Consider the following 10,992-nt stretch of genomic DNA (forward strand, 5'->3'; position numbering starts at 1 on the left):
TGTACTCCTCCCCCCCATCTAGCTGCTGATCTCCCCATTCACCACTGGGTGACTCCTCCTGACTCTGGGGATTCCCTAGCCCATCACATGACCTCACTCAGCCAATCACGCGACAGGCAGTCACTGCACATTTTACACTAATATGCCAACTCCTAGAAGTGGCACTTCCGCACATGACATAATCACGCATCATACATCATTGCGAAGCATTCAATCACACGAGTCCGCACATACTAAACTCGAGCCTGCACACCCCACGCATCAGGAACTACCAGGGACACATACATTCCCCATGCATTCCTATGGGAGGGCAGGCCTATCTCACCACATGCACTCAGAGGGCGCACGCACTTTACTCTGGGACACAGGGAAAGTGTGCAGAAACCAAAAATCACTACCACCAGGTCACCAATAAAAGCAAAAAGTTCAGGGGTGAACCTGCCAGAAGGGCCAAGTCCAACACAACCCCCTTCCAGCCAAAACGCAGGGCAGACCAATCACCACCGTGATGGACTTCCCTGCTTGGGGCGATAGAACACGGACGCGGGCCCGCAACTGCAGGGACACCCTCTGGTTCTACGCCACGGTGAACCCATGGAATTTCTTCTAAAACCACTGTCCGGACCAACTGGGCTACCCCACTGGTACTCCCAAGCTGTCCGCGGCCAAGACCAGGCCCTAGGCCACCCAGGTGCCACCGGTCTTTGCCTAATCACAGAGTGGGGGGTAGTAACCCCTGGCACATAGCGGCCATTCTCCACTCTTCCTGTCTGCCAGACAGGACTAGACTGCCACTGGTTCTCCAGCCTAGGGTCTACAACCTCAGGCGGACCAGGAGTCTCAGGGAAGGTTCTCCTCCCCCTACCTCTTCTCCTAGGGTTCCTCCTCCTCTGGCGAGGGGTACACCTAGAACGCCATTCCAACCCAGGGTTTAACCCCTCAGGTTGCACCGGGGTCAGAGGTGGGTTCTTCCACCCTCTGCACCCCCTTCCAGAGCCCTGCTCCCTACCAACTGGGGCGGTACCTCTGGAAGAAGAACCGGTCAGGACGCTGGTTACAGACGTCCAATCCGTCAGGTCAGGCTGACCCTGAACCTGGCCTCCCAACCTCCGGTCTAGAACCTTTGGTGGAATAATCGCCTGGCACTCCAGGACTTCTGGGGATTTACACTCCATCCCCCTGAGGCTATCAAACGACACATATGTTGAGTGACTGTCTGTCTGGCGCGGATCTCCCGTCCCCTGTCCACCTGACAGTGCGCAGAGATCCCCCAGAACAGAAGTGGTGTCACCATGGTCACTACACGGGATCCTAGCCCAACTGGGAAGTCCCTGACCCACTGGCTCTTCCACTGGGGAACTCATCCCCCAATCACTCTTCACGCTGGACTCCTGTACCCTCCCTACCGGAGCGGTACTGCCAGACTCTAGAACCACAGGAGCCCTGCTTACCGGCGCTCCAGGTCCTCTACTCACTAGGAGATCTTCCTCAAATGGGCTAACAGGACAGCCTCGGTCCCCAACTTGGTGTTCCGTCATGAAACCATCCAAGTCCTGAGGCAGGGTTTCGTACGTCTGGGGACCCTCAGTCACCCACTTACTCCCGCTCCACTGAACCAGGCCGTAAGCCCCTACACCCTCCTCGCTATCCTGGGACCTAGCTGGGCTACACTGAGCCTCTTTCACCACGCTGGGCTGGAAGATACCTGACCCACTACTTTTGGAGTCACTCCCTAATTACTCTAGAGAACCCCTAGCACTTTCCCAGCGCTCTGCTTCCTCTGCAAGCTCCCAAGGACAAAAAGAGTCGTACCTCAGCAGGTGTTGGCACAACCCTGGAGAACAACTACTGAGCATCTGCTCTTTGATAATCATTTTGATCACTGCCTTCAAATCCTCTTCCGGGTTAACCATCAGCCACTCCACCAGTGCATCCTGAAAGTCATCCACAAACTCCTCCCAAGACTGGTGAGACAGTTTCCTACTGCCCCTGAATTTCAACCTATACTCCTCCTCTTGGGAAACAGGTATCATACCCGGGGAACTGGGAGTGGGACTTCTCGCACAGGACTCTATATAACTGTCCCCACTGGACCCAACCCTCCCTGGTGAGCCCAGAAAATTAAAACTGCGCGCAGGGGATAGTCTACCCTCCAGAGCTACTTTGCCTCTGGTGGAGGCCCTCTCAGCCTCCTCTATCCTCTCCTGCGCCAAGACCCTCTCAGTCTCTAGCTGTTGCTTTTTGACCTCCAGCTGCGCCATAGCCTGTGCATGCTCTAACCTGAGCTTTTCTAACGCCAGCTGGTGCTCCCTTTCTTTCCTCCTATCTTCCCACTCCTCTGAGGACAGGGAAAGGGATAAGGCGCTGCCTCCTACGCTGGACCCAGCAAGGGACTCCCTACCTATGGGGTCTTCACTCTCTACTGGCGTCCAGGTACTGTCATCTTCTTCCTCCTCTTCTGAATCCTCAGTGCTCCCCACAGACCCACCACCCTCCAGGTGTGAGGCCCAGGCCCGTTCCGTACTGCGCTCAGGATCCCCATGACCCTTTTGCCATAGGAACAGGTGGTCCCTAAGTTCGTACAGAGTGTCTGACTCTCTCACCCTTATACCTCTCTCTCTACAGGACCTTTCCAACTCCTGCCTCTGGTGCCAAGCTAGATCACAGGAATCAAAAGCAGGCTCCATTCTGGCGGACGTTATGATGAAAAGATTACACAGGGAACCTAGGGGTCTGAGCCTAACAGGAGCACACAATTCACAAAAAGGGTTCAGCAAGCTCTCTATCCCAGAGAACTCACACTCACTTGCCTAGTGCCACACACCATTCATCCACACACAACCCTCCCCTCGGACTGGTAAGGCAGTTTCTACCACCCCTGGTTCCTCAACCTGACCACAAGTGACACAGGTACCAACTCTGGGCGCAGGGCGGGGAACAAATGTACTGGACACTATTATGCTGCCACCACTGGATCCCACCCTCTGGTGAATCCAGAAAACACAATGCACTTAGGGGGATGATCTACCCTCCCGACCTAGGGACACCTAACTCACAGTGCACAAGAAACACATTTCCAAAGAAATGACATTTAAAAACAATCTTAGAACAATAATCCCTATACCATGTGACTATCTAAATGCAGAGTTTTGTAGTGCAGCCAGTTGCTGCTGCGGTACAGCGCAAACGCAAGTCCAAATCCCACCGCTGATCACCAATGTTAGAAATGGGATTTCTGGTTGGCTAGGGCTTGCGCCAAAGCCAGGCAGAAACCACCACTCTAGTCAGGGCTGGGGAGTTACACGCCAAAGATAACCCCTGCTCACCCCCTTGGTAGCTTGGCACGAGCAGTCAGGCTTATCCCGGAGGCGATGTGTAAAGCGTTTGCGTGCGCACCCAGCAACAACACCCAAGGCCCACCACAAAGGAAACTCCACACAAGGTATTATATAAAAATAACCTTTGTATTATACCAAAACACATTAGATAAGAACACACACTTTACAATGTGCCAACAGGCACGGGCAGAATCTACAAGGGATTATATGTACAGGGCCACATGGACCGCTGTCAGGAATTAGCACTTGGTAGAAATAGCACTTAGAACGTAGGAATAATACTGTAGTACAAAATAGCAAATGTAGCACACAACCAGTAACTACTGGTATCTGGTAAGTACCACCTACGCAACCCTAACCACCTTAGGAATATATTGCGCAGGGAATCAGGACCTCACTAGTACCACCTGTACTAGGAGAAAACAACCACCTAAGTATCACAATACCTGTAGGGGTAAACGCACATTACACGGTATACAACCTTTACAATGCAACTTTTACAACGCACTACACTTACAACGCATTTTTTACAACGCAACATCCACTACAACGCATTCCATTACATCGCAGGACACTACAACGCATTTTTAAAATCTACCTTTACAACGCATACCATTACATCGCACACTACCTTTACAACGCATACCATTACAACGCATAATATTACATTAAAACCCCTACACTATCCAACACTTACCCTACTGTTGCACCCCCTGGAGTTAGAATAGTCATTTTTACCCCTATACTATCCAACACTTACCCTACTGTTGCACCCCCTGGAGTTAGAATAGTAATTTTTACCCCTATACTATCCAACACTTACCCTACTGTTGCACCCCCTGGAGTTAGAATAGTAATTTTTACCCCTATACTATCCAACACTTACCCTACTGTTGTACCCCCTGGAGTTAGAATAGTAATTTTTACCCCTATACTATCCAACACTTACCCTACTGTTGCACCCCCTGGAGTTAGAATAGTAATTTTTACCCCTATACTATCCAACACTTACCCTACTGTTGCACCCCCTGGAGTTAGAATAGTAATTTTTACCCCTATACTATCCAACACTTACCCTACTGTTGCACCCCCTGGAGTTAGAATAGTAATTTTTACCCCTATACTATCCAACACTTGCCCTACTGTTGCACCCCCTGGAGTTAGAATAGTAATTTTTACCCCTATACTATCCAACACTTACCCTACTGTTGCACCCCCTGGAGTTAGAATAGTAATTTTTACCCCTATACTATCCAACACTTACCCTACTGTTGCACCCCCTGGAGTTAGAATAGTAATTTTTACCCCTATACTATCCAACACTTACCCTACTGTTGCACCCCCTGGAGTTAGAATAGTAATTTTTACCCCTATACTATCCAACACTTACCCTACTGTTGCACCCCCTGGAGTTAGAATAGTAATTTTTACCCCTATACTATCCAACACTTGCCCTACTGTTGCATCCCCTGGAGTAAGAATAGTAATTTTTACCCCTATACTATCCAACACTTACCCTACTGTTGCACCCCCTGGAGTAAGATTAGTAATTTTTACCCCTATACTATCCAATACTTACCTTAAATGCAATGTAATATTATGCGTTGTAATGGTATGTGTTGTAAAGGTAGTATGCGATGTAATGGAATGCGTTGTAAAGGTAGTTTTTAAAAATGCGTTGTAGTGTCCTGCGATGTAATGGAATGCGTTGTAGTGGATGTTGCGTTGTAAAAAATGCATTGTAAGTGCATGCGTTGTAAAAGTGTGCGTTGTAACGACATACATCCACATTACACATGATGCATCACATTCAGAGGTGTAGGGAAGGAAAACACATGATGCATAAAATACATTCAGCGGTGTAAAACAAGGCACATGACGCATAAACACACATTCAGAGGTGCAGGAAAGGAACTATAGCGTAAAACTCACACTAGCCACCACCTGTGGCAGTCCCTAGGCCAACTGGCCTTGAAGGGGCAAGGGCGCCCTGTGTCCAGCAGAGTCAGGGCGCGCCTGCACAGGCTGCGCAAACCAGGGCGCACAAAGCACAACCTACACGTGGCAGTTGCCCACTAAGTGCTGGGCAACTGGAGAAATGCTGGGGCACCACTGTGCCTTCTTAAACAAATATGGCAGGGGTTGGAGCCTCTCCTGGACTCTAAATACGCAACACTTGTGGCCCCCTGAGCCCCTCTGGGCTCTACAACACGAAATGCCCCCTAGAGCCTGTCAGGGCTCTATGCAAATATTGCCCCCGTCGTTGGAGCGTACTCGCGCTCTGGACAACCACTGTCCCTTCGTTGGAGCGCCACTCGCGCTCGAGAAGAAGAATGTCCCCAAACGCTGCCGCTGCCCACTGTCAGGCGGGGCAGCGGAAAAATGAGCCTTGGTCCCGGGAGCGGCCCGCTGTTATCTGGGGCCGCTCTCGTGCAAAGAATGCCCCCAGAACGTTGGAGAGCTGAGCGAGGCTCTCTGTAAGGCAGGGGCCGCTTGAAGAATCAGCCGGTCTGGGACCGGCACCCACAGTACCCATACGGAGTCCCCCAGCCCTTCTTACTTACCGGGCTGTCCTCGGGGGGACTCCCGCGTCGTCTCCGCTTCTGGGGCAGTGGCCGGTAGCCCTCCTGCAGGGCAGCAGCGACGCTGCTGCGTAGAGACTCGCTGAATCTTCCTCCCTCCGGGGAAGCGCGGGGTAGGCTCCCGTCCGCTTCCCTTGTTCACGACGCGGCTTCTTCCTGGAGGCCCTGATCACGTGGGCCACACTCCCTCCCGCTGGACCAATCCCAGCGCGGCAGGGGGATGACGCGGCCGGGACTCTGGGCTACGGCAGTGATTTGTTGGTCACGGTGATGCGGGGTGGGCACCCGCTATGGGGGGGTCAATAACCGAAAGCGGCAAAGTCCCTGGCGGGGTGGGCACCCGCTAGGAGTAATAACTTCCCAATAAAGCGGGGTAGGCTCCAGCTCGAGCACCACAATGCGGGGTGGGCACCCGCTTTGAAGATGGCTAAATAGCAGGGAATCCCTACGTCGGGGTTCCCTCGCTAATAATTGCAGCGCCGCGCTGCTGGCACAAGTAAAGCGCTCCCAGCGCTAGAAGTGAGAGAAAAGCGCTTCCAGGCGCTTTAGGGGAGACAGAAGGTCCTCAGAAGCAGGGGGGCAAAGACTGGGCCCAGGGGCCAGCTCACAGGGCCCTCCAGCAGGGAGGCAGTCCCCAGTGGCGGTCTCTCCTGGCGCCCAGCAGCAGCAGCATGAAGTACCGGGGATTTTAGGACCCCAGCGGTGCCAGGGGTAGCACCCTATGACTTCGGGTTATCCCTGTCTTGGACCACAGTGCGGTACTTGAAATTTTCATTCTCATGGTAATGTAACAAAGAACTTGGCAAAAGAAGCTGAAATATGAAAAAGACATCTTTATTAAACTCAAATGAGTAAGACTACGTCGCACAGAAGCCTTAGCAACTGAATGAGGCAGTCCCCAGAACAAAAACCAGTCTTCTCTTTTATACAGAATATTCCGCTTTGGGCAACACCGCCCCTGTTTTACAAGTGGTTATTCACATATTTTGGCTTCAAAGAAAAGGCAGAGTCATGATGACAATCCCACATTTCAGTTCGGTCAGCCCTCAATCATTTAACCCAGCAAGGCTCAGAACCCTCATCAGATATCAGCAGACCCCAATAAAACGGGCACCTCCTGCTCGTAAAACAAGCCATAAAGTAGGAAACAGAGTCAGATGTGAAAGAGATTAGTCAGGGTTCGTGTGGGAAGAAGGAATTTATGATGCCTCGGGCCCTGATGCTTATCCCAGTTGGCCGCAGTAAAAGGAACCGGCCGGACAGGGCTGACCTCGGGCAGTGGAGTCAGTTTGCACAGGTCACAGAGAAGTCACAGAAGGTGTACGTGTCCTTTAGGCCTAGGCATGGCCTTAGCACACAGCCTATGTGAGGGCAATCACAAAAATGGCTACTGTTCTAATATGGAACCCGAGGGTTCAATATGTAGTGTTATATATATATATATACGGTGAATTCATTGGTTAAACATGACGAAAACACTTGTACATACCGCATTTGTCATTTGCGGTTTGTTGATACCAAAGTCAGCAGGGTAGGGGCATGCGTCCAATGTGGTTCCAAATTTTTACAGTACCACAGACCCTCCTTTTGCCCTTACATAGGCAATAACTATACTCATACTAATCTGAGTCCAGGTCTATATTCATAAAGTCATGAAGATGTTGCTGTAGCATCATCCTATTACTTAGCAACTCTCTCGGGACACGTCTCCTTACACATGTAGTAGCGCAAAGGCCACATATGGCAGGACAAAATAAGGAATACCTCTATCCGTAGTAGGTGGCGTAAGATCACACACCCAACAATTAGTGATGTTCACTACTAACTAGTGTTGCTGCAGAAGCTGTACAAAAGAATTGCTTACGAATTCTGATCTTTTAACCTGCTCATGTTCAGGAAAAGGGTGCAAAGAATGCAAAGAAGCAGTAGTAGGAAAGGACATAGGTTGGGAAGCGGGTGCAGAAGTCAATTGGGTAGAGAAGAACAATCCCACCCATAAATGACAACGTCATGTTTAAAAAGACACTAGAAAACACGTTATTAAGAACATATAGGCAACGGGAGAAAGTAGTGACCACTATTACAAATGAAATAATAATTTTTCACAACCCTAAGCAAAAAGCAAATCCCAAAATTATCCAGTACCATTTTTAGGGCTCCTATGCATTTCAGTAATTCTTGTCTGTTCAGGTGAAACAGTGGTGACCCTCATCAATGCTCTAAGGTGAAAATACTCTTTCCACAGAAAATGGACTTTATTCTGCTTTTACTAAACAGAATAGTACTTTAAAACAATGCCAGCAAAACAATCAGTCTCCTAACACCTAGTCTATACAATCACACGGAAACCTCTTGTGTAACCAACTATGCCCAGAGTCCGTTCAGAAAGCCTCTCTGGCAGGCTTCTATTGTCCATCAAATCTTCTTCTGTTGTTTTCTTTCGCATGGACCTCTCTATTCAAGCCTTTCATGAGAAAAGTACTGCTTAGTTGGAGTGCCCTCCTGGCAAACACCCACAGCTCACTCGAAAGTCTCAATGTCTCAAGGCAGTCCACCTGTGTCTCTCCTCTGCGGCAGACACTACAAATAATATGCTCTTCATTGGTCATGGGCACAGATCATCTTGTGCAGACCCGGGACCATTCTCAGTCTCCAACACTCATCATTCGGTGTCAGAGGACGCTCAGGCTGCCCTTTCATGGGCACCAGAATGTAGTGCCTTTTGTCAATCTTGGACCCGCCGGTGCACTGCAATTCCATTGGAGCAAAGGAAAAAGAGGGGAGTGTGTGGCCAAAAACTCAGGCCAAGGGGCTCAAGGGACTGCACACTGTCAGAGGTTACCAGCACATGACAGGCGCTCTTTTGCACTGAAATTCTGGTTCTGTGGCAAAACCAGCTCCTCCTTCTTTTCTGATGTTGAACGCCTTCTGATGAAGCAGGTGCGATGCTTTAAACAGTTCGTTGTATAACAAGGGGACTGCAAACAGGTGGTCTGCGAGTTTCCAAGGAGTGGCCACACGCCATTGGACAATTTTGGTCTAGAATATACTGTCATTCTCAAAAAACAATACAAATATAAAGACAGTAGGCCAAACAGTGTCTCTAATCTTTTCAATTGGGTTTCCGTGTGAGAGCCTCCATCATCTAAGGGTAGATAACTACACGAGAATTCTATCTAAATGGATGTCTTCACATATGGTGGCATTGTCTAATGGGGCAAACACATTTTTTCTCAATGATTACATCTAGGTGTTCCTAAATTCCTTATCTAGAACATCTCAATAGAGAAATCACATGGTACAGATTATCATGGGCATGTAGAAAACTTTTACATCAGGTGCAATATGCAATACACAGGCTAATAGTCAAATATGAAAACAAAAGACAAGAACTAGAGGGTCCTGATATTTGCATGATTAGAACACATCTGATCCCACCAAAAATTAAAGCGGCAGGAACAAAAGGGTAAGAACAACATTAAAAAATAGACATTGAAAATTTGTCATGTTCAAAAGGGTAAACGTAAGATATCTCCTATTGTTATGGAAAACTTGCCTTACTATAATATTGAGTCAGTTAACCAGTCTTTCGCTACCCTGACAGTCAGGCTGGAAAACATTGAAGCAGGCCTAAGGAAAATTCTTGGAAACCAGTCTGGCCATACAAAAGGGAATTATAAATAAACATGCAGTCTGGAAGTGTGTACCTGAACAATACACCTACAATAATAAATGGGCTGACTGGTGAAAGGAATACGGAAAAGGGAATTGGAACTAGGACACAACTAAAATCCCCAATAACTAAGCATGATGCGACATCAGTCAGGGGAGAAGCAACAAAAGAAAAACAAAATCTATAGGAAGAACAAGAAGTTACTTGGGTGATAGTCAGGCATGTGACACAACACCAAGAGTACGGGTGATACACAAAAGGCCAAAGTTACACAAATTTTAACTCTACCGCTGGTGACTACACCATATACGATACTCCTAGGTAATATTCCAGTTCCTTCTTCAGGAAAAAAAATGAAAACCTGGTTTTTCTTTTAAGGAACAAGAGCCATATGCTACTTAGGAAACAGAACATCATAAACTAATGTAATATAGAAATTAGGCCACCTTGAGTCACAGATCTATAATTTCATCCTTAGGTCCAATCAAGGATACATAAATATAAGGCTGCCTGTTCCTTTAAGGGAAGGGGCAGTAACGTGACTAACTACAGGTGACACACTTCGATCCTGTATATCTCTTTTATTTTCCTTCAATACTATTATAACCAAATAGACATGCACTGGTGAAGTGTTGTCTCTCATGTTCACAGCATGAAATATCATTAGCTGTGGAATTTAGTAACCAGAACAAGTTCAACCAACTGTTGCGTAGCGATGGGCATCGTCATGGCCATCCCCTCACAACACAGGTAAACTTGTAATAGTATCAAAGGCAGCAACAAAGAGAACAAAAACATGCATAATAATAAAAAAATAATAAAAATGCACAAAACGTCAAGCCATCAGATATACTTGCTGTATATCAAGCACAAAAAGCATAGACAAAACAATAGCATATGTAAATAAGCGGTGACACACAACACCATGTCATGTACTTTTATGCACTGTAAACCTGCAGCCCAAAACCCAATATACGGGCATGTTTAATTTGTCAGGTTTAAAATCTTTACCCTCCTTTTGACAGCAGATCACCAGGCAATGGAAATCTGCTGTCAAATATAACTTTACTGTTTCTCTTCTAACGTACAGGACCAGCAAGAACAATTCATGATAGGACCAAATACACAAAAATAAATTTCCATTACTTAACTGTTACCCTCTTGTCAGTTACCTGGCAACATCAAGCCACCGTAGTTTTACCTTTCTGAAAGTAAAAATCGTTACATGACACTCCATATTAATTTGGCACCTACAGTTTCCACTGTGAAAAAGAAGTCTTAATTGGCAATACGTTCTCACTTAGGCATGTAGCCTTAAAAAAAATTTAAAAAGAAGGGCTGCATCTTATTTTCTGTCTAAGACTTAATGCAACACTTCGTTTTCTGTTAAATAAGAGCA

The sequence above is a fragment of the Triturus cristatus genome, chromosome 11 (assembly GCF_964204655.1).
Source record: "Triturus cristatus chromosome 11, aTriCri1.1, whole genome shotgun sequence".
Lineage (NCBI taxonomy): Eukaryota > Metazoa > Chordata > Amphibia > Caudata > Salamandridae > Triturus > Triturus cristatus.